General features: G+C 41.3%; 1 pseudogene; it reads right to left on the minus strand.

The window, feature by feature from the left end:
- Positions 1-19,890: 19,890 nt before the first annotated feature.
- Positions 19,891-22,787, minus strand: LOC117080160 (annotated as a pseudogene).
- Between the last annotated feature and the right edge of the window lie 746 nt (positions 22,788-23,533).

A 23,533-nucleotide genomic window follows, 5' to 3' on the forward strand; every position in this document is an offset into this window, starting at 1 on the left:
AACCTCAAACCCATCCTCCTCCCAGTAAGCCTGTTTCATATAGTGAAAATGCTCCTGTCTATTCATAGCTTATTTCAGTTCTGATCATCGAGTGTCTTAATTATGCTTAGTTTCTAAATTACATGTTGCCAGCATAAAAAACAATCTTCCAAAATTCATTCCATAAAATCTACAAAAAGAACCTGAAATAGCTTAGGAACCTGAAATAGCTCTGTTTACCAATTCCTCTTAAACATTTGCTAGTAAGTCAGTAATGATAGTTTTGGTAAAATTTGAGAACATGCTATTGAATTGCACCTTTTCTCCATTTATTAACGTTAAGTGTTTTAATGCTATTATTTGTGATGACAAACCTTGTCTCTACCTGATATTAGGTCAAACACAATATAAAGACGATATCTGAAAACAGAATAAATATTCTAAAATTGAGTATCTTTGTTTTTTAAAAGATATTTTTCTTGGCACTGATAACCACTGAAACAGAAAGGTGCTTTAAAAATTTCTGGGCCGGGCGCGGTGGCTCAAGCCTGTAATCCCAGCACTTTGGGAGGCCGAGGCGGGCGGATCACGAGGTCAGGAGATCGAGACCATCCTGGCTAACATTGGCCACTGCACTCCAGCCTGGGCGACAGAGCGAGACTCCATCTCAAAAAAAAAAAAAAAAAAAATTAAAAATTTCTGAAAAATTGTGGGTTTTAGCTAGGTTCTATGTTTAAAGTCAGGGTTTATTTAACTACTCTGAATAACTTGGCAGACAATTTAGACTAAGTGTGGTATAAGGAGTCCTGTAACTTCCCATCCACATTGAAGGTGAGTATAAAAGCAGAATGCATGAGAGAGAATGAATTTGGAGGCTTTGGATGGAAAGAACATACCTTTCCTCTGAAAGTCATGCTAACAAGCTACGGGAGCCTGGGTGTATGCCTTCTGCCAGCTACTGGATGCCCAGTCCCTAAACTCCATTAGAAAATAAGACATAAAGTTTCCTAGAGTATGATAAATAATCTGTATTTTCAGTTTCAGCAAGGGATATCATATACATTTTCCTGTAGGAATTATTCTACGAATTGTAGTCAAGGGTGGTCAAAGTAGTAACGGCAATGCAGAAAGTACAGATTGGATAGGTTCAATAGATTGCTTTAGCTGAAGCAAGCCTTCCCATTTTACATATCTCATTGTCTTTCAGAAAACCATATTTTCACAAAGAGATAGAAGCATCACCCAGTGTGTAGAAAGCTGTTTTCTCACCAGAGGCAATATGAATCATTGTTATTATTATCTTCAGTCATCACCATCCTCCTCCTCCTCCTCATCATCATCTTCAAGACTAACATTTTCTAGATGGTGCTACATTCCAGGCACTCTTCTGAGTACATTACTTGCATTTATTCATTTGGTTGTCACAACATTTCTTTTAGGTACAAAATATTTTATATTCATATTACAGAAGGCGACACTGAAACAAACTAACACGCAAACATTTTTATACTAATTGCTGTATTCAAAATTCAAAAATATTCCATCTAACTCAAGACTCTTCATAATGAAATTCTTTTCTCTCAGTAGTGGTTTTTAAATTAGACAGAAATAGGCTAAAATAATAAATCTTCCATTCATTAATCTGAGGACTACAGTCAAGTAAGAGACATAGTAAGTCTCAGTTTCCTCATTTATAAAATTAAGTATATAATATTACATATGTATGTCATAAAGTTGTGATTTTTAAAGAAAAAGAGTACGCAAAATGCTTTATATAATTTCTGAGAGTGAGAGTTAACCTTAGGAGACCAAAGTAATGATATTTGTAATTAGTATGTGTGTGTGTGTGTGTGCATGTGAATATGTCCTGGGCGTGTGTGTATGTGAATAGGCCAAGTAACAGTATTAATCAAATTTGATGTTTCCTTAGAGATTAATTTATGCACTCTGAAAATCATGTTGATTGATCAGCAGTCAGGAGACTTTTAATTGAAGTGCTTAATTCATTTAGCTAATGGGATAAACAATACCAGAAGACGTAAGAAATGAAACTGTCAGGGGTCCTGATATTTCATGAACTTAATTTTGTTTCAGAAAACCACAACTATTTTTTCAATCATTTTGGTCTTACTTCCCATTCTTATTCTTCCCCACCTCATTTTGTTTCCTTTCATTGTAAGGAAGAATTTTCAGGAATGAAATCTGAGAAGCAGTGAACAGATCAAGGCATTTCCTCTACCCCCTTTTTATATAAATACATGATATTCTGGAGGTAAGAATCCCACAACCCCCACCCCTCTAGCCTCTCATTGCAGGTTTTCTCACAAGTGTTTGTTGGGCTATGATTGTAAAGGAGTTTTGAGGTATCCTCCCACCTAATACAACATACAGGACATGCATCATTGACTATGTGTTACATTGTATTATTCTGCAATGTTTGCACACTATTAATTTGATAAAGATTACAAAGCCAATCACATCCATGACATTATGTTACCATCAAAAACTGCTGAATGGCTCTGTGTCAGGATGAGTTCAGGCAGAGGTTACTGAATACACTAGATCAGTGTGAATGAAGGAGTGGGCATATATTTAACTTTCTTATTTTGCATTAAACTCATCAGTGACTGGAAGTTTAGCATGTAGTTTGTTTTACTGATTTATTCTCAAACAGTTGAAAATTGTTCAACTTTACTTTTAAAAGGCTTTGAAAATCCTATGAATTACTCTAAGGGTCCAGGTAGGATGGTCTCAAAATATAGGAGAAATAAGAAATAAGTTGGATTCTCAAAATAATTTTTTCATCAGAACATTTCCATTTTTCAACATTTTTGTCCCTGAAATGCCTCCCTAAGTTTTTTTTTTTTTTTTTTTTTGAGACGGAGTCTCGCTCTGTCGCCCGCGCTGGAGTGCAGTGGCCGGATCTCAGCTCACTGCAAGCTCCGCCTCCCGGGTTGAAGCCATTCTCCTGCCTCAGCCTCCCGAGTAGCTGGGACTACAGGCGCCCGCTGCCTCGCCCGGCTAGTTTTTTGTATTTTTTAGTAGAGACGGGGTCCTCTCTAAGTTATAATAAGTTATATCTACTTTTAGAATAGAGCTGTTTGCCTCCAAAGACCTTCTATTTTGTGCTCCTCAAACCTCCTTGACACATAACTTAGGGGTATCTTTTATTCGGAATTTCCAGTTATTGTATGTTTGTGAATAATAATAGATTCTAGATATTGGTTTCTTACTATGATCCAGAAACTAAGTGTTATGGTCTAAAGTCTGTTTCCACAAAATTCATGGGTTTGAAGCCTTAACCCTTAGTGTGAATATATTTGGAGATAGGACCTTTAATGAGGTAATTACAATTAAATGAGGTTATAAGATGGAGCCATTATCCAGTAGGACTGGTGTGCATATAAGAATAAGTAACACTGAGTGCCTTTTTGCAGAGGAAAAGTCACGAGGACATAGCAGTCAGAAAGTAGCTATTTGCAAGTTAGGAAGAAAGGTCTATCAGATCCAATCTTGGGGGCACCTTGATCTTGGATATCCAGCCCCCAAAACTGTGATAAAATAAATTTCTTTCTTTAGGGATTAAATGCCACACACTGGCTGTTATTTAAAACCCTCAATACTTACTATTTTGTTGTGGCATCTCTAGAAAGTCAATATGATATGCCAAAAACTTTTCACACATTATTTCTTTTGATCATTACAATCACACCAAAGAAAATATAGGTTAATATCAGTATTTTGCCAATGAGCCTTAGAGATTTTAATGTCCTAGGGTAACACATTTAATGGGGGAACAAATCTCAACAAGTCTTCACACTACTTTGACTACTTCATAAGGGAAAACTAGGAAAGCATATCTTTGGATGTTCATTCCTAGGAATTGGCCAAGAGTGCCTTAACATTCCCCTTAATTTGACTACACTTTAGACAGGTTTCTTCCTAACTATGGCTCAAGATCTCTCTTTTTCTTAGAGCATTTGCCTTAAGAAAAACTTGCAGAGGTAGATCCAAGATGGCCGAATAGGAACAGCTCCAGTCTACAGCATGAGCGACGCAGAAGACAGGTGATTTCTACATTTCCAACTGAGGTACCAGGTTCATTTCACTGGGGCGTGTCAAACAGTGGGTGCAGGACAGTGGGTGCAGTACACCAAGTGAGAGCCAAAGCAGGGTGAGGCATCCCCTCACCTGGGAAGTGCAAGGGGTTGGGGAATTTCCTTTCCTAGCCCAGGGAAGCTGTGACAGACAGCACCTGGAAAATGGGGTCACTCCCACCCTAATACTGCACTTTTCCAAGGGTCTTAGCAAATGGTACATCAGGAGATTATATCCAGCACGTGGCTCAGAGAGTCCCACTCCCATGGGGCCTCCCTCATTGCTAGCACAGCAGTCTGAGATCTAACTACAAGGTGGCAGCGAGACTGGGGGAGGGGTACCCACCATTGTTGAGGCTTGAGTAGGTAAACAAAGTGGCCAGGAAGCTTGAACTGGGTGGAGCCCACTGCAGCTCAAGGAGGCCTGCCTGCCTCTGTAGACTCTACCTCTGGGGACGGGGCATAGCCAAACAAAAGGCAGCAGAAACCTCTGCAGATTTAAATGTCCCTGTCTGACAACTTTGAAGAGAGTAGTGGTTCTCCCAGAACCGAGTTTGAGATCTGAGAATGGACAGACTGCCTCCTCAAGTGGGTCCTTGACCCCTGAGTAGCCTAACTGGGAGGCACACCCCAGTAGGGGCAGAATGACACTTCACACGGCCGGATACCCCTCTGAGACAAAGCTTTCAAAGGAACGATCAGGCAGCAACATTTGCTGTTCAGCAATATTTGCTGTTCTGCAGCCTCCGCTGCTAATACCCAGGCAAACAGGGTCTGGAGTATACCTCCAGCAAACTCCAACATACTTGCAGCTGAGGGTCCTGACTGTTAGAAGGAAAACTAATAAACAGAAAGAACATCCACACCAAAAACCCATGTGTATGTCACCATCATCAAAGACCAAAGGTAGATAAAACCACAAAGATGGGGAAAAAACAGAGCAGAAAAGCTGAAAACTCTAAAAATCAGAGTGCCTCTCCCACTCCAAAGGAAAGCAGCTCCTCACCAGCAACAGAAAAAAGCTGGACAGAGAATGACTTTGATGAGTTGAGAGGAGAAGGCTTCAGACGATCAAACTCCAAGCTAAAGGAGGAAGTTCGAACCCATAGCAAAGAAGCTAAAAAGCTCGAAAAAAAATTAGATGAATGGCTAGCTAGAATAACTAGTGTAGAGAAGTCTTTATATGACCTGATGGAGCTGAAAACTATGCCACAAGAACTACCTGAGAAATCCACAAGCTGCAGTAATCAATTCCATCAACTGGAAGAAAGGGTAACGGTGATTGAAGATCAAATGAATGAAATGAAGTGAGAAGATAAGTTTAGAGAAAAAAGAGTAAAAAAAGGAACAAAGCCTCCAAGAAACGTGGGACTATGTGAAAACACCAAATCTATATCTGATTGGTGTACCTGAAAGTGATGGGGAGAATGGAATCAAGCTGGAAAAAAACACTCTGCAGGATATTATCCAGGAGGACTTCACCAACCTAGCAAGGCAGGACAACATTCAAATTCAGGAAACATGGAGAATGCCAGAAAGATACTCCTCAAGAAGAGCAATTCCAAGACACATAATTGACAGATTCACCAAAGTTGAAATGAAGGAAAAAATGTTAAGGGCAGCCAGAGAGAAAGGTCTGGTTACCCACAAAGGGAAGCCCATCAGACTAACAGTGGATCTCTCAGCAGAAACTCTACAAGTCAGAAGAGAGTAGGGGCCAATATTCAACATTCTTAAAGAAAAGAATTTTCAACCCAGAATTTCATATCCAGCCAAACTAAGCTTTATAAGTGAAGGAGAAATAAAATCCTTTACAGACAAGCAAATGCTGAGAGATTTTGTCACCACTAGATCTGCCCTACAAGAGCTCCTGCAGGAAGAACTAAACAAGGAAAGGAACAACCGGTACCAGCCATTGCAAAAACATGCCAAAATGTTAAGTCCATCAATGCTAGGAAGAAACTGCATCAACTAATGAGCAAAATGACCAGCTAACACCATAACGACAGGATCAAATTTACACATAACAATATTAACCTTAAATGTAAATGGGCTAAATGCTCCAATTAAAAGACACAGACTGGCAAATTGGATAAAAAGTCAAGACCCCTCAGTGTGCTGTATTCAGGAGACCCATCTCACGTGCAGAGACACACATAGGCTCAAAATAAAGGGATGGAGGAAGATCTACCAAGCAAATGGAAAACAAGAAAAGGCAGGGGCTGCAATCCTAGTCTCTGACAAAACAGACTTTAAACCATCAAAGATCAAAAGAGACAAAGAAGGCCATTACATAATGGTAAAGAGATCAATTCAACAAGAAGAGCTAACTATCCTAAATATATATGCGCCCAATATAGGGGTGCCCAGATTCATAAAGCAAGTCCTTAGAGACTTACAAAGAGACTTAGACTACCACACAATAATAATGGGAGACTTTAACACACCACTGTCAACATTAGACAGATCAACGAGACAGAAAGTTAACAAAGATATCCAGGACTTGAACTCAGTTCTGCACCAAGCAGACCTAATAGATATCTACAGAACTCTCCACCCCAAATCAACATAATATACATTCTTCTCAGCACCACATCACACTTAAATTGACCATATAGTTGGAAGTAAAGCACTCCTCAGCAAATGTAAAAGAACAGAAATTATAACAAACTGTCTCTCAGACCACAGTGCAATCAAACTAGAACTCAGGATTAAGAAACTCACTCAAAACTGCTCAACTGCATGGAAACTGAACAACCGGCTCCTGAATGACTACTGGGTACATAACAAAATGAAGGCAAAATACAGATGTTCTTTGAAACCAATGAGAAGAAAGACACAACATACCAGAATCTCTGGGACACATTTAAAGCAGTGTGTAAAGGGAAATTTATAGCACTAAATGCCCACAAGAGAAAGCAGGAAAGATCTAAAATTGACACCCTAACATCACGTTTAAAAGAACTAGAGAAACAAGAGCAAACACATTCAAAAGCTAGCAGAAGGCAAGAAATAACTAAGATCAGAACAGAACTGAAGGAGATGGAGACAGAAAAAACCCTTCAAAAAGTCAATGAATCCAGGAGCTGGTTTCTTGAAAAGATCAACAAAACTGATAGAGCACTAGCAAGACTAATAAAGAAAAAAAGAGAGAAGAATCAAATAGATGCAATAAGAAACGATAAAGGGGATATCACCACCAATCCCACAGAAATACAAACTACCATCAGAAAATACCATAAACAGCTCTAAGTAAATAAACTAGAAAATCTAGAAGAAATGGATAAATTCCTGGACACATACACCCTCCCAAGACTAAACTAGGAAGAAGTTGAATCCCTGAGTAGACCAATAGCAGGCTCTGAAATTGAGGCAATAATTAATAGCCTACCAACCAAAAAAAGTCCAGGACCAGACGGATTCACAGATGAATTCTACCAGAGGTACAAGGAGGAGCTGGTACCATTTCTTCTGAAACTATTCCAATCAATAGAAAAAGAGGGAATTCTCCCTAACTCATTTTATGAGGCCAACATTATCCTGACACCAAAGCCTGGCAGAGACACAACAAAAAAAAGAGAATTTTAGACCAATATACCTGATGAACATCGATGCAAAAATCCTCAATAAAATACTAGCAAACCGAATCCAGCAGCACATCAAAAAGCTTATCCACCATGATCAAGAGGGCTTCATCCCTGAGATGCAAGGCTGGTTCAACATATGCAAATCAATAAATGTAATCCAGCATATAAACAGAACCAAAGACAAAAACCACATGATTATCTCAATACATACAGAAAAGGCCTTTGACAAAATTCAACAGTCCTTCATGTTAAAAACTCTCAATAAATTCAGTATTGATGGTACATATCTCAAAATAATAAGAGCTATTTATGACAAACCCACAGCCAATATCATACTGAATGGGAAAAAAGTGGAAACATTCTCTTTGAAAACTGTCACAAGACAGGGATGCCCTCTGTCACCACTCCTATTCAACATAGTGTTGGAAGTTCTGGCCAGGGCAATCAGGCAAGAGAAAGAAATAAAGGATATTCAATTAGGAAAAGAGGAAGTCCAATTGTCCCTGTTTGCAGATGACATGATTGTATATTTAGAAAACCCCATCGTCTCAGCCCAAAATCTCCTTAAGCTGATAAGCAACTTCAGCAAAGCCTCAGGATACAAAATCAATGTGCAAAAATCACAAGCATTCTTATATACCAATAACAGATAAACAGAGAGCCAAATCATGAGTGAACTCCCATTCACAATAGCTGCAAAGAGAATAAATTACCTAGGAATCCAATTTACAAGGGATGTAAAGGACCTCTTCAAGGAGAACTACAAACCACTGCTCAGTGAAATAGAAGAGGACACAAACAAATGGAAGAACATCCCATGCTCATGTATAGGAAGAATCAATATCGTGAAAATGGCCATACTGCCCAAGTTAATTTGTAGATTCAATGCCATCCCCATGAAGCTACCAATGAATTTCTTCACAGAACTGGAAAAAATTACTCTAAAGTTCATATGGAACCAAAAAAAAAAAAAGCCTGCATTACTAAGACAATCCTAAGCCAAAAGAACAAAGCTGGAGGCATCATGCTACCTGACTTTAAACTATACTACAAGGCTGCAGTAACCAAGACAGCATGGTACTGGTACTGAAACAGAGATGTAGACCAATGGAACAGAACAGAGCCCTCAGAAATAATACCACACATCTACAACCATCTGATCTTTGACAAACCTGACAAAAACAAGAACTGGGGAAAGAATTCCCTATTTAATAAATGGTGCTGGGAAAACTAGTTAGCCATATGTAGAAAGCTGAAACCGGATCACTTCCTTTCACCTTATACAAAAATTAATTCAAGATGGATTGAGACTTAAGTGTTAGACCTAAAACCATAAAAACCCTAGAAGAAGACCTAGGCAATATCATTCAGGACTTAGGCATGGGCAAGGGCTTCATGTCTAAAACACCAAAAGCAATGGCAACAAAAGCCAAAATAGACAAATGGGATCTAATTAAACTGAAGAGCTTCTGCACAGCAAGTGATTACCATCAGAGTGATCAGGCAACCTACAGAATGGGAGAAGATATTTGCAGTCTACTCATCTGACCAAGGGCTAATATCCAGAATCTACAAAGAACCCAAACAAATTTACAAGAAAAAAACAAACAACCCCATCAAAAAATGGGTGAAGAATATGAATAGACACTTCCCAAAAGAAGACATCTATGCAGCCAACAGACACATGATAAAATGCTCATCATCACTGGCTATCAGAGAAATGCAAATCAAAACCACAATGAGATACCATCTCACACCAGTTAGAATGGTGATCATTAAAAAGTCAGGAAACAACAGATGCTGTAGAGGATGTGGAGAAATAGGAACACTTTTACACTGCTGGTGGGACTGTAAAGCAGTTCAACCATTGTGGAAGACAGTGTGGCGATTCCTCCAGGATCTAGAACTAGAAATGCCATTTGACCCAGCCATCCCATTACTGGGTATATACCCAAAGGATTATAAATCATGCTGCTATCAAGACATGCACACGTATGTTTATTACTGCACTATTCACAATAGCAAAGACTTGGAACCATCCCAAATGTCCACCAATGAGAGACTTGATTAAGAAAATATGGCACATATATGCCATGGAATACTATGCAGCCATAAAAAAGATGAGTTCTTGTCCTTTCTAGGGACATGGATGAAGATGGGAACCATCATTCTCAGCAAACTATCGCAACAACAGAAAACCAAACACTGCATGTTCTCACTCACAGGTGGGAATTGAACAATTAGAACACTTGGACACAGCAAGGGGAACATCACACACAGGTGCCTGTTGTGGGTTGGTGGGAGGTGAGGAGGGATACCATTAGGAGATATACCTAATGTAAATGACAAGTTAATGGGTACAGCACACCAACATGGCACATGTATACATTTGTAACAAAACTGCATGTTGTGCACATGTACCCTAGAACTTAAAGTATAATAAAAAAAAAAAGAAAAGAAAAAGAAAACCTTGCTATTGTACATTTTTTCACTACCCCTTTAAAATGTATATAAATCGTCTCCAAGTCTCTTGGTAGTTTTACAATCAAATAAATATCTTTTTCAATTACCTGGGAACTATCTCTTTGAAATATATACAATGAAAGCAATAGTGCCCTATGTCCCAGTCTCTGTAAGAGGGTAGGAACCTAACCTGATTGACACCAATTAGCAAACATGGATGGCCAGAGCACAGAAAAAAAAAAAAAATTACAGACTCAGTAATAACCAAATGTGATATCCACATCTCATTGACCAACTTCTCCTCTCCAATAGTTTTCACTCATTCACCTGAACTGTCCACATTTTGTTGCAGCAGGATTGAATTCAGTCTTTCTTCCCAGTTGTAGTAGTCTGGAAAAAAGTTTTCCTTCCCTGTTTGATTTGCCCAGTAAAATTTTTACTGTGACAGAATTTAAAGGACCCAGCACTTAAAGGACCCAGCACTTAAAATGCCTAAGAGGGAATGTCAGCAAACTTTAACTTTTTACAAAATATAAAGAGAATAGTAATACAATGGAAAGAGCTCAGTTTGCATATACCTGGAAATTTCTGTGCAGAGGTTTTCGGAAGTAATTGTTCAGATATTTGGGTCATGGAAAAGGAGAGCAGGAAGCATTTGGTTTCCTATATATGTGTCTCAGTTCGCATTCGGCAGAGGTATGTCCAGGAGCAAGAATTCAGGTGCAAGTAGCTTGTTTAGGACTTAAAAGAAACACCAGTGGTAGAGGAGTGAGACTAGAAGAAAGGTGGCCAAGATAAATTATCTATCTAACCAACCTACCACTGTGGGTGCTTCAGGTTAATACCTCATGGAAAACTGTGGAAGCCAATAGAAAACACACCAGAAAAGCTGGGAGAGACCTAGGGTATTTGTGCACTATCTCATTTTAGATGCTGTTTGGAAGTTGAGAGTATTAATTCCCAGTACTTCTTTCTGCAAGGCAGGCAGATAAAGCCATCTTGAGGAAAGGCTTGGCAAAGGAACATGTAGGGGAGGTAAAGGAAATCCACAAGAAAAGTGAATCAGGTCCTGGCCCTTGGAGAAGCTGACAGTGAAACTGCAAGAGTGATAGGGTATGGGTCAGACACATACACAGTCAACTATACTGTGTTAATACGTGTTACTTCTAGACAAGAATACCATGGTCAAAACCTTTTGGGGAAAATTTGGGTTAATCAAACATTAATTGGTTTATTTATTTAATGACTTCTCAGATATTTTAGGATATGAATTTGAATGTACCTTGCATAGCTTTAAGATAAGAATATCATGCTAAAATTTCTCACCTGTTTTAGTGGGTGCCTCTAGTTGGATTAGTGCATATAGTGAACTTAACATACTTTGAGAATCACCAATCTAATTTATTTGCCAAATGTTACTAATGAGAAAAATTAGATCCATATTAGTGACATTTAAAAGTGAAGCAGTGTTTACAGAGATTAGTATAACTGCCAAGGATTAAGGTAATAGGAAGCCGGAATGTGTGATAGAAGATTCTAGTGATACATAATATTGTTGATACCTTCTTAACTCTCATTCTGTCTATTCTTCTAATTACATTACTACAGTGTCTGTATTTTCTGAAACCAGAATTTAAAGTATAGACATATAATTTCAGAGTTAACAATTCCTTGCAACTTTCTTTTTAATTAAACTGATCTTGCATGTTTAATTTTCAAAACAAGTGAGTGATGTGAAAATCCTACCTCACCTCAAAAGAAAACTTGTAACTCTATTTTTCATCCACTATCCCTATGGGGACATTAAGCATACAGTACTCCTTAAATTTTACCAGGTGAGTGAACTGAAGCCTCACATGCTTGGCTTACTCTGGGTGATAGAAAGAGGCAGATTCACAACTCGGATTGTGTCAGGATTCATATTCTGAACTTTTGACTTGAGGTCTGGTGCTGATCCTTACAATCTTCTTGCCATCTCAAAATTTGTCAGGTAATGTTTTGGTCTATTTGTATTGGGGTTATGGCTAGTGAGCCTGAGTTATGAGTTTCTTGGTTGGATGAAGTGGCTCACACCTGTAACCCCAGCACTTTGGGAGGCTGAGGCTGTTGGATCAACTGAGGTCAGGAGTTTGAGACCAGCATGGTAAACATGGTGGAACACTGTCTCTACTGAAAAATATAAAAATTACCTGAGCATGGTGGTGTGTGCCTGCAATCCCAGCTACTCAGGAGGCTGAGGCATGAGAATGGCTTCGACCCAGGAGGCGGAGGTCGCAGTGAGATGAGATTGCACCACTGTACTCCCGCTTGGGCAACAGAACGAGACTCTGTCTCAAAGAAAAAAAAAATAGCTTAGCTAATGAAAATGTTGCAATGAAAATAAAAATAAAAAGCCTCAACAGGCAATTTGTCAATATGACAAAATGTACTCCCTTCTATAACTTTAAATTCACTTTTGGATTATGTTATTAGTACTGTTATGTAGTGAGAGAAGCTTGAGCTTAAGATGTTTCCAAGGCTAGAATTCAGTGCTCTTTAATTAAAAAAAAAAATACTACTGGAAACTTTCAATCAGAAATCTTCATGTGTGTGGAAACTTCTGGAACGGAACTCATGCTAAAGTAAACAGGAACCTTTTCAGACAGGCTTTTCCTAGTTAAGAGTCTTAGATATCTGTTCATAGGGGCCATTTTAGAATACCCTGTGGATTGTTTACTGGCAGTGACTCCCTGTATATCTCTCTTTGGGATTATATATGCCTTATATAGGGAATAAAAAATACTGGGCAAGAAAAACCACAAGAACAAAAATAGAAATACCCATTTTGCCTGAGACCTAATTCAATATGTGAGGAAACAAACCATACTCTTTAATGGTCCTGAGAAGAAACTTAGGACAGAAAATGGATAAAGGTGGTTTGGACTTCTCATAATAGGGTTTCTTTTGGTTAGGGATTTTTGAAATATTCATTATATTAACACAGTGGCTACACCACAGAAACAAAACAAAACAAAACAAAACAAAAAAGCCAAGGTTAGAAGAGAAATAAAATGACCATCATCAAATGACATCTAAATTGGACAGAGGTGGTGGCTCATACCTGTAATTCTAGCAATTTGAGAGGCTGAGACGGATGGATCACTTGAGACCAGGAGTTTGAGACCAGCCTGGCCAACATGGCAAAATCCTATCTCTACTAAAAATGTAAAAAGTAGCTGTGTGGTCGTACACAGCTATAATCCCAGCTACTTGGGAGGTTGAGGGACGAGAATAGCTTGCACCCTGTAGGTGGAGGTTGCAGAGAACCAAGATCATGCCATTGCACTCCAACCCGGGTAAAACAGTGAGACTCTGTCTTGAAAAAAAAAAAACTAAATTATTCCAGAAATACTTCAGCAGGAGATTATATAAGAAGCTGAGTACCCAATTTTCACATTGGTCATGAAATACAAGTTATAATAATAACTGTAATGAAAATATTGATGCATATTTAGACAACTTGCAGTTTATATAATGGGTTATGCTCATCTTTAACTTCAAGTTAGTTAGATTGCCTTTGGAAGGCAACTTATAGTTATTTTGGTACTGTTGTCACATTTCTGAACCCAATTATCTCAGATTATTTTTGGATATAGAGGAAATGAATTTCAAATAAATGCTTATCTCATAACTACTTGCAAGTCACTAAAATATTACCATGTGTTATTATAATGCTTCTGATTGGATATTTAAGGTTCTTAATGTTGGCAAACCCAACATTCACAAAAGATGACTGATATATGGTATTACCTCTTATTTTATAAAACTGAGGCAAAAGTATTTAAGAGGTTTTTTTTTTTTGTTTGTTTGGCTTCATTTTTTTGTTTTGTTTTTTCAAGAATAGCCACTATACAAACGAAAGAATGAAAACTCAAACTCCCACCAGGCCTGCCTTGCAAGAGCTCCTGAGGAAGTACAAAATATGAAAAGGGAAAACCAGTATCAGCCACTGCAAAAACACCAAAAATATAAAGACCAATGACACTATGAAGAAACTGCATCAACTAGTGTGCAAAATAGCCAGCTAGCGTCATGATGACAGGAACAAATTCACATATAACAATATTAACCTTAAATGTAAATGGGCAAAATTCCCCAATGAAAAGACACAGACTGGCAAATTGGATAGAGTCAAGACCCAATGGTGTGCTGTATTCAGGAGACCCATCTCACATGAAAAGACACAAAGGGAGGAATATTTGCCAAGCAAATGGAAAGCAAAAAACAAACAAACAAAATAAAAACAAAAATTAAACAAACAAAAAAACAGACATCACAATCCTAATCTCTGATAAACGATAAACGGACTTTAAACCAACAAAGATAAAAAAAGACAAAGAAGGGCATTACATAATGGCAGAGGAATCAATACAACAAGAAGAGCTAACTATCCTAAATACATATGCACCCAATACAGGAGCACTCAGATTCATAAAACAAGTTCCTAGAGACTTACAAAGAGACTTAACTCCCACACAATAATAGATCTGTCTAATGTCAATATTAAGACAGATCAAAGAGACAGAAAATTAACAAGGATATTCAGGACATTAACTGAGCTCTGGATCAAGTGGACCTAATAGACATCTACAGAACTCTCACTCCAAACCAACAGAATATACAGTCTTCTCAGCACCACATAGCACTTATTCTAAAATTGACCACATAATTGGAAGTAAAACACTCCTCAGCAAATGCAAAAGAATGGAAATCAAAACAAACAGTCTCTCAGACCACAGTGCAATCAAGTTAGAATTCAGGATTAAGAAACTCACTTAAAACCACACAACTACATGGAAATTGAACAACCTGCTCCCAAATGACTCCTGGGTAAGTAATGAAATTAAGGCAGAAATCAAGAAGTTCTTTGACACCAATGAGAGCAAAGACACAACGTACCAGAATCTCTGGGACACAACCAAAGCAGTGTTTAGAGGGAAATTGATATCACTAATTGTGCACATCAGAAAGCTGGAACAATCTCAAACCAACACCCTATCATCACAATTAAAAGAACTAGAAAAGCAAGAACAAACAAATTCAAACACTAGCAGAACACAAGAAATAACTAAGATATGAGCAGAACTGAAGGACATAAAGACATGAAAAATCCTTCAAAAAATCAGTGAACCTAGGAGGTGGTTTTTTGAAAAGATTAACAAAATAGATAGACTTCCAGGCAGACTAATAAAGAGAAAAAGACAGAAGAATCAAATAGACACAATAAAAAATGATAAAGGGGATATCACCACTGACCCCACAGAAATACAAACTACCATCAGAGAATACTATATAAACACCTCTATGCAAATAAACTAGAGAATCTAGAAGACATGGATAAATTCCTGGACACATACACTCTCCCAAGACTAAACCAGGAAGAAGTTGAATCCCTGAACAGACTAACAACAAGTTCTGAAATTGGGACAGTAATTAATAGCCTACCAACCAAACAAAGCCCAGGACCAGATGGATTCATAGCTGAATTCTACCAGAGGTACAAAGAGAAATTGGTACCATTGTCTTTGAAACTGTTGCAAACAACTGGAAAGGAGGGACTCCAACCTAACTCATTTTATGAGGCCAGCATCATCCTGGTATCAACATCTGCCAGACACACACACACACACACACACACACACCCCTTCAGGCCAGTATCCCCAATGAACATTGATGTGAAAATCCTCAATAAAATACCTGCAAACCTAATCCAGCAGCACATCAATAAGCTTATCCTCCACTCTCAAGTCAGTTTTATCCCTGGGATGCAAGGTTTGTTCAACATACGCAAATCAATAATTGCAATTCATCACATAAACAGAATCAATGACAAAAAACACATAATTATCTCAATAGATGCAGAAAAGGCCTTGAATAAAGTGCAACATCCCTTCATGTGAAAAACTCTCAATAAGCTAGGTATTAATGGAACATATCTCAAAATAATAAGAGCTATTTATGGCAAACCCACAGCCAATATCATACTGAATGAGAAAAAGCTGGAAGCATTCCTTTTGAAAGGCAGCACAAGACAAGGATGCCCTCTCTCACAACTCCTATTCAACATAGTATTGGAAGTTCTGGCCAGGGCAATCATGTAAGAGAAAGAAATAAACATATTCAAACATGAAGAGAGGAAGTCAAGTTGTCTCTGTTTGCAGATGACATGATTCTATATTTAGAAAACCCCATGATCTCAGTGCAAAAATTCCTTAAGCTGTTAAATAACTTCAGCAAAGTCTCAGGATACAAAATCAATGTATAAAAATCACAAACATTCCTATATGCAAACAATAGACAAGCAGAGAGCCAAATCATGAATGCACTCCCATTCACAGTTGCTACAAAGAGAATAAAATACCTAGGAATACTGCTAACGAGGCATGTGAAAGACCTATTCAAGGAGAACTACAAACCAGTGCTCAACGAAATAAGAGAGGACAAAAGAATGGAAAACCATTTCATCCTCATGAACTGGAAAAATCAGTATCATGAAAATGGCCATGTTGCCCAAAGTAATTTACAGATTCAATGCTATTCCCATCAAACTGCCATTGACATTCTTTACAGAATTAGAAACAACTATTTTACTTTTCATATGGAATCACAAAAGAGCCTGTATAGCCAAGACAATCCTAAGCAAAAAGAACAAAGCTGGTGTCATCATGCTACCCAACTTCAAACTAGACTACAAGGCTACAGTAATCAAAACAGCATGGTACTTGTACCAAAACAGACATATAGACAAATGAAACAGAACAGAGACATCAGAAATAACACCACACATCTACAACCAACTGATCTTTGACAAACATGACAAAAAACAAGCAATTGGGAAAAGATTCCCTATTTAATAAATGGTGCTGAGAAAACCGGCTAGCCATATGCAGAAAACTGAAACTGGACTCCTACCTTACACCTTATACAAACATTAACTCAAGATGGATTAAAGACTTAAATGTAAAACTCCAACCATAAAAACCATAGAAGAAAACCTAGGCAATACCATTCAGGACATAGGCATAAGCAAAGATTTCACAACAAAAATACCAAAAGCAATTGCAACAAAAATGAAAATTAAAAACTGCAATCTAATTAAATTCAAAAGCTTCTGCACAACAAAAGAAACTACCATCAGAGTGACCAGGCAACCTACAGAATGGGAGAAAATGTTTGCAATCTACCCATCTCATAGAGGTGTAATTTCCAGAATCTACAAAAAACTTACACAAATTTACAAGAAAATAAACAACTCCATCAAAAAATGGGCAAAAGATATAAACAGACACTTCTCAAATAAGACATTTATGCAGCCAACAAATATATGAAAAAAAGCTCAACATCACTGATCATTAGAGAAGTGCAAATCAAAACCATAATGAGATATCCTCTCATGCCAGTCAGAATGGCTATTACTAAAAAGTCAAGATGCAACAGATGCAAGTGAGGCTATAGAGAAATAGGAATGCTTTTACACTGTTGTAGGAATGTAAATTAGTTCAACCATTGTGGAAGACACTGTGTTGATTCCTCAAGGATCTAGAAGAGGAAATACTATTTGACTCAGCAATTGCATTACTGGGTATATACCCAAAGGAATATAAATCATTCTACTATAAAGACATATATGTTTACTCCAACACTATATATAGTAGCAAAGACATAGGAGCAATCCAAATGCCCATCCATGACGGACTTGATAAAGAAAATGTGGTACATATACATCATAGAATACTATGCAGCCATAAAAAGAATGACGTCATGTCCTTTCCAGGGACATGAATGAAGCTGGAAGCCATCATCCTCAGCAAATTAACACAGGAACAGAAAGCCAAACACTGCATGTTCTCACTCATAAGTGGGAGTTGAACAATGAGAATTCATGGACACAGGGAGGGGAACAACACACACCAGGGCCTGTCCAGGATAGGGGCAAAGGGAGGTAGAGCATTAGGACAAATACCTAATGCATGTGGGGCTTAAACCCTGGATGACAGTTTGATAGGTGCATCAAACCACCATGGCAAATGTATACCTATATAACAAACCTGCATATTCTGCACATGTATCCCAGAACTTAAAGTAAGACAAATAAAACATTTTTTAAAAAAATCTGAACTCAAGTTCAGACTCCTAATTCTAATATTAAAATCTCCTTTGTCGGTGGTAAGACTAACAATGTAAAATACACACTATATAAACCTTGGATAATATGGAGTTCTTCACCAGAATTACTGCCTAATGGACATTTCAGGAATTGTTCCGCTTGGTTCATGCATTGGTTTAACATTTAATGGTATTTAACCCATGAGTTGGTTTCATCATTTTAAGCAGTCAGTAGAAAATTGAAGAAAATTTCTTCACTGCTTTGTTGGGCATCCAGTCACACATCTATGTTGTCAACACTAAGTATCAATTTCACTTCTTTTGCTTACTATCTTAAAGATGTTAAAACTAACTTAAATCATTTTTGTCACAAGGGAAAATTTTGTAAATATAATATATGCATGTATGCACATATATGTATATATATGTATTTATTCACATAATATATATGTAGGTGTATGTCCGTATTTGTATATGTGTGTACACAAATATGTAAATATCTTATCCTACACAAGTGCTGTTTTGGAAAAGAATTAATACAATTTTGACCACATCCAAGTTGCCATTTCAGCTTCGCATTCCTGTCACAGCATCTGACTCGAACCTGGATCCCCAGATTCCGTGGCCATTTTTTCCTCCTTCCTATACCTCATTGACTACTTTGAGAGGGAGTCCTCGCTTCCTTCCTTTTTTATTCCCCTCGGGACTTTTCCAGAAGAGAAATTTCATCTAACTTACATACTTCTAGGTACATCGATAACCAAAATGTGGCCACTGAAAAAAGTTAAAAGGTCAATCAGCTTTTAATGTTGATTTAAAAGCTTTTAAGCTTTTAAGCTTTTAAAAGGTCAAAGGCTTCTAGCTGGTCCAGGATTGCAAAATAAAAAGATCCACGTTCCTTATTTTCTACACAAAACGCGTTTTTAAAAAACTGAAAAGCGTAGGGAGCTATACATAGAAAGCAACAGTGAATACGGGGAGGGGTCAGGGGTGGGGGAGGAGAGTCCCACCCCTCCTTCTCACCCTCCAGGGTCCCAGGGCCCATGAGGCTCTTTGGGGGTCTTGACATGGCACGAGTCAGCTGTCAGCTCTAGGCTCTTCCTAGTTGGGAAGATCCCTCTGGGGGGCAGCCAACAAGGATTTCCGTGGCATTGGGAGCTCAGTGGGGGGGCTCCCAGGCTCCAGCGGGCCCCACAGAGGGAGCATGGCTTCCCCTGAGCAAGCACCGTGGCATGATATAGTCGTTCGGCCCTGGAACTGGGGATCCGGAGCAGATCCCAGGTCTCACAAGGTGCGTGTGTGTTCGCATTTACATGCGTGTGAGAGGATATTCATGGGGGCGAGAGGGAACCAGAACAGGGGTCTTTGGGGTCTTTGCAAATTGCCACGGATGGCAGACATCGCCCTGACTGGCTGCTAGAATGGGGAGTGCTGTCCTCCCCTGTGACCAGATCGGCTGCCACCCGAGACCCGGCTGCTGTCCCTGCTGGACCAGGTGGGCATAGGCTGAAGGAAGACACCCTGTGGTCCCAGAGTCTTCGGACTGGGGGAAGGGCTGCTAGCTTGCTCCCGGCGCCCTGGCTGTAGAGTGCCCAGACCCCAAGGGGCGCGGGTTTGAGATTTTGGCTTGCTCCTATGGAAATGGAAAGAAAAAGGAAGAGGGACGGGGACACAGAGGAAGAAGAGGAGACACAGGGGGCACGAGAGGGGATCTGGAATGCTTTTGTGTTAGGAAGCCTCTGTCACCACTGTCTGTGCCTGCAGGGACTCCTTAGGCTGCGGGTCCGCTTTGGAGAAGTTCATCTCCAGGATGTGCAGCTGTTTAAGTACCGCACCTACTCTTCCTGGATACAGAGGGGGCCCTGGAACTCCACTTCGCAGAATCTGCATTTGAGGACACGTGTAGATGTTGCCCACGAACTTGATAAGTGATGTCAGGGTCACCAGGGAGGGGACCGGCCGGACTCGGGGTGGGGTTGCCTCACCTCGTCCAGCTTCTACTGTAGGTCATCGGTCTCCTCACCTCCCCGGGCTGCGGAGGCATCTGGAGGGCGAGCTTGTCGGCATTTGAATTTGTTGATGTTCTGCCGCTGGTGCGCTGCAGCCTTCATGGTGTCCGGCGGCCTGGCTGCCAGAGGCTGCTCACCACTGTGGGCTGCCCGGCCAGCCTCAGGCTCTGGTTCCCAGGCCCCCAGCACTGCAGCCTACCATGGCCAGGCGCCTGGGAGCCAGCCCAGGGATGGCCGCTTGTCACTGTCACGGCCATGGCTGGCACTGCGGAACTTCTTGGTGAAGGGGCAGCCGCCCTGGATGTATAACTGCAGTAGGCGCCCACCTTCTGGGGTTGGTGCTTGACCCACTCGCTCAGTGTCTCGATGGGCGAATCACTGATGCACCACTCGGTCACGTTGAACTGCCACAGGTGTTCCCGTGCGTGGCTGGCCAGAGCCCTGCGGTTTTCAAAGTCAAGTCCACACAGCTCGCAGCAGGCCTCAGTGGAGGAGTGGGAGGTCTTCTCGTGAATGGTCTTTGTCTTGAAGGGTGGTTCAGTCTGGATGTAGGTCGTGGCCTTGACCTCTGCTGGGGAGGAGGCGGTCCTCCTACAGGGGCAGCTTGGCTGCCACTGAGCCCAGGTAGCCAGTGGCTCAGAGCTTGGCCCCAGAGATGGGAGTCAGGCTGAGCTCGCAAGGAAACCTGGACCCGCCCTGCGTCTGGTTTGCCTGACCGGCCGGACGATAGCGGCAGTGGGGACTGCACGGGCCCAGGCGCCACAGTGGGAGGCCCATCCTCAGCCAAGGCAGGGGCCAGGTCTCCAGCCAGTGATTCCTTCTTGATGAGGCACGGCTTGGACTTCTGGAGGATCTCTCGCAGTGTCAGTGGAGGAACCATGGACGGACCACTCGGTCACACCCATCTGCAGCAGGTGGGAGCACGCGTGACTAGATAGGCCCTTGCGGTTCTCAAAGAACCCGCCGCAGAACTCATAGCGGATGTCGCGCACCGGCTCTGCCCAGGATTACAGGTTCAGAGGTATCATGTCTTCCCGTGGCACCTCCCAGGGACCCTCAGATAGGTGTAGCTCCCCATGAAGGGCCCCCAGCAGCATCTCCCGCTTGATCTCCACCCGTATTTGTTCAGACTTCAGCTTCTTGGGCAGGGAGGGTGCAGTCAGACCTGGGAACATCTTCCGGACCCTGGGAGGAGTAGAGGCAGTTGGTGCGTGGCCCAGGGGGCTGCCTGGTGGCGGTGGCAACTTCTTGGCCAAGGGTGAGATGTGAAGGTCCGAGGGGCTGCGGGTTTCCAGTGAGCTGCCAGGACCTGTGCCGCCTATCATCTTGGCCAGGGCTTTTGGACTTGGCCCTAGCGGGTTGGGAGGTCTGCCAGGGCGAGACTGGGTCTGTCTCTTCAGGAGCTCCCGCAGCCTGTCGATGGGGGAACCATTGACGTACCCCTCAGTCACGCCCATTTGCCTCAGGTAGGAGCCTATGTGGCTCCAGTAGCCCTTGCGGTTCTAGAAGAACTCACCACAGAACTCACAGCAGCGGACGTCTGGTGCTGGCTCTGGGCCTGAGGTGAGGTTCAACGGCCTCAGACTGAGGTCGCTGTGCCTTTTGGGAGGCCAGCCGGGGGCTCAGGGACAGCTCGGGGCTCTTGTCCTCAGGATTCTTAGGGGTAGAGGAGCCCGCCAGGGCCAGTGGTGTCTTTTTGAGGAGCGGAGAGCCGGGGAGGTGGGGGCGGCTCAGGCCCTTGGTCGAGAAGCCGAGATACAACTTAATGGCTTTGTTGACAGCAGGGGCATCCAAGGACTTGGCCAGGGTAAGTAAGCCGGGACGGGGTCCCCGGAGACCACCTCCTTCAGCCAGCTGGACTTCTTAGCCAGGCCCGGGGGCAGCCCAAGGTGGGCGTCCGGCAGGCCTTTCTGCTTCATAAGCTCCTAGAGGAGGTTATTGGGTGCAACGCGCCTCTCTGACTCAGCCACTACCAACTACTGCAAGTGGGAGCGTGCGTGGCTGGATAGGTCCTTTCGGGTCTCAAGGCAGGCGCCGCAGACCTCACAGGTGGTCAGGCTCTGGGATCTGAGGTCCTGCAGCTCCTGTTTGCTGCCATGAGGAACCTCCGGAGCTACTTTGCTGCTCAGCCAACTGGTCACCTGCTCCAGGGCCCCAGGGACAGGCAGGCTCTTCTTAGGGAGCGAGGGAGAACTCAGGTCCATGGCCACCATTGCGTTTTCCTCAGAACCCAGGCCCGGCGCGGACGAGTGCCCGGGCCCTGGCTCCCGCCCGGCCTTGGGCCAGTCCCTGGGCCCGTCCCGCGGTGGCGGTGGCGGTGGCGGTGGCGGTGGTGGTGGCGGTGGTGGTGGCGGTGGCTGCCGCGGCAGCGGCGGCGGCGCGGACGGTGCAGCAGTGCCCGGGCTGGGGCGCCCAGGCCGGCGCGCGCTCCCGGACGACCCCGCGCGCGGCCCCGCCGACTTGCTCTCCGCTTTTGTCACTGGGCACTGGGTGGTGGAGGCGGCCATCTTGGCTCCGTCTTTCTTTTCTTTGAGCATCTTTGAGAGTGTTTTTTGTTTGTTTCATTTTTGTTTTTGTAGAAATAGGTAAATAATATGAGGCTAGCCAACTATTAAGGTAGAAGAAAAATAAATAATAGAGAGGAGTTGGGTGTTCTTCGTAACTAATTAGATTTTGTTTTAAAATATGAAACTCGCTGCTAATTATTGTTCACACTAGAACAGAGGCATTAATACAATCTTTTTCTTCTTCTCTTTTCAGTTTTTATTATTATTATTTTTTCTTTTTGAAAAGAGACAAGCTTTAGAGTTTTGTTCAATGTTAGCTTTGCTCAGGGGAAGGCCACTTTAAAAGGAATTACAATGATGAAAGGGGAAAACCGAGAACTTGACCCAGTATTTCAAAATTTTCAGCAGACAGAGGTGCAGTTGATCCCAAAGTAATTAATGTCTGGGTAATTGACAATTTTTTTTCTTTAATTAAAGTAACCAGTAATCATTTTCTTTTTAGATTTAAGAATTTTGAAATTATATTTATAAACTGCCAAGAAGTCAAAGGAGAAAGGGAGTCAGCATTGAGAACAAAAATAAGTTACCAATTTTCTTTTAAAAAATCGAGAAACACAAGTATTACATATTGGATTTTTTATGAGGCTCTACCTAATAGATGAGATAGGCATAGATTTTTTATAAGTCTATGCTATGACAGCAAACATTCTTCCATCATGGGATTTCTTAAAATCCGATTAGTTCAT

Source organism: Trachypithecus francoisi, unplaced genomic scaffold, assembly GCF_009764315.1.
Source record: "Trachypithecus francoisi isolate TF-2019V2 unplaced genomic scaffold, Tfra_2.0 Lachesis_group8, whole genome shotgun sequence".
Lineage (NCBI taxonomy): Eukaryota > Metazoa > Chordata > Mammalia > Primates > Cercopithecidae > Trachypithecus > Trachypithecus francoisi.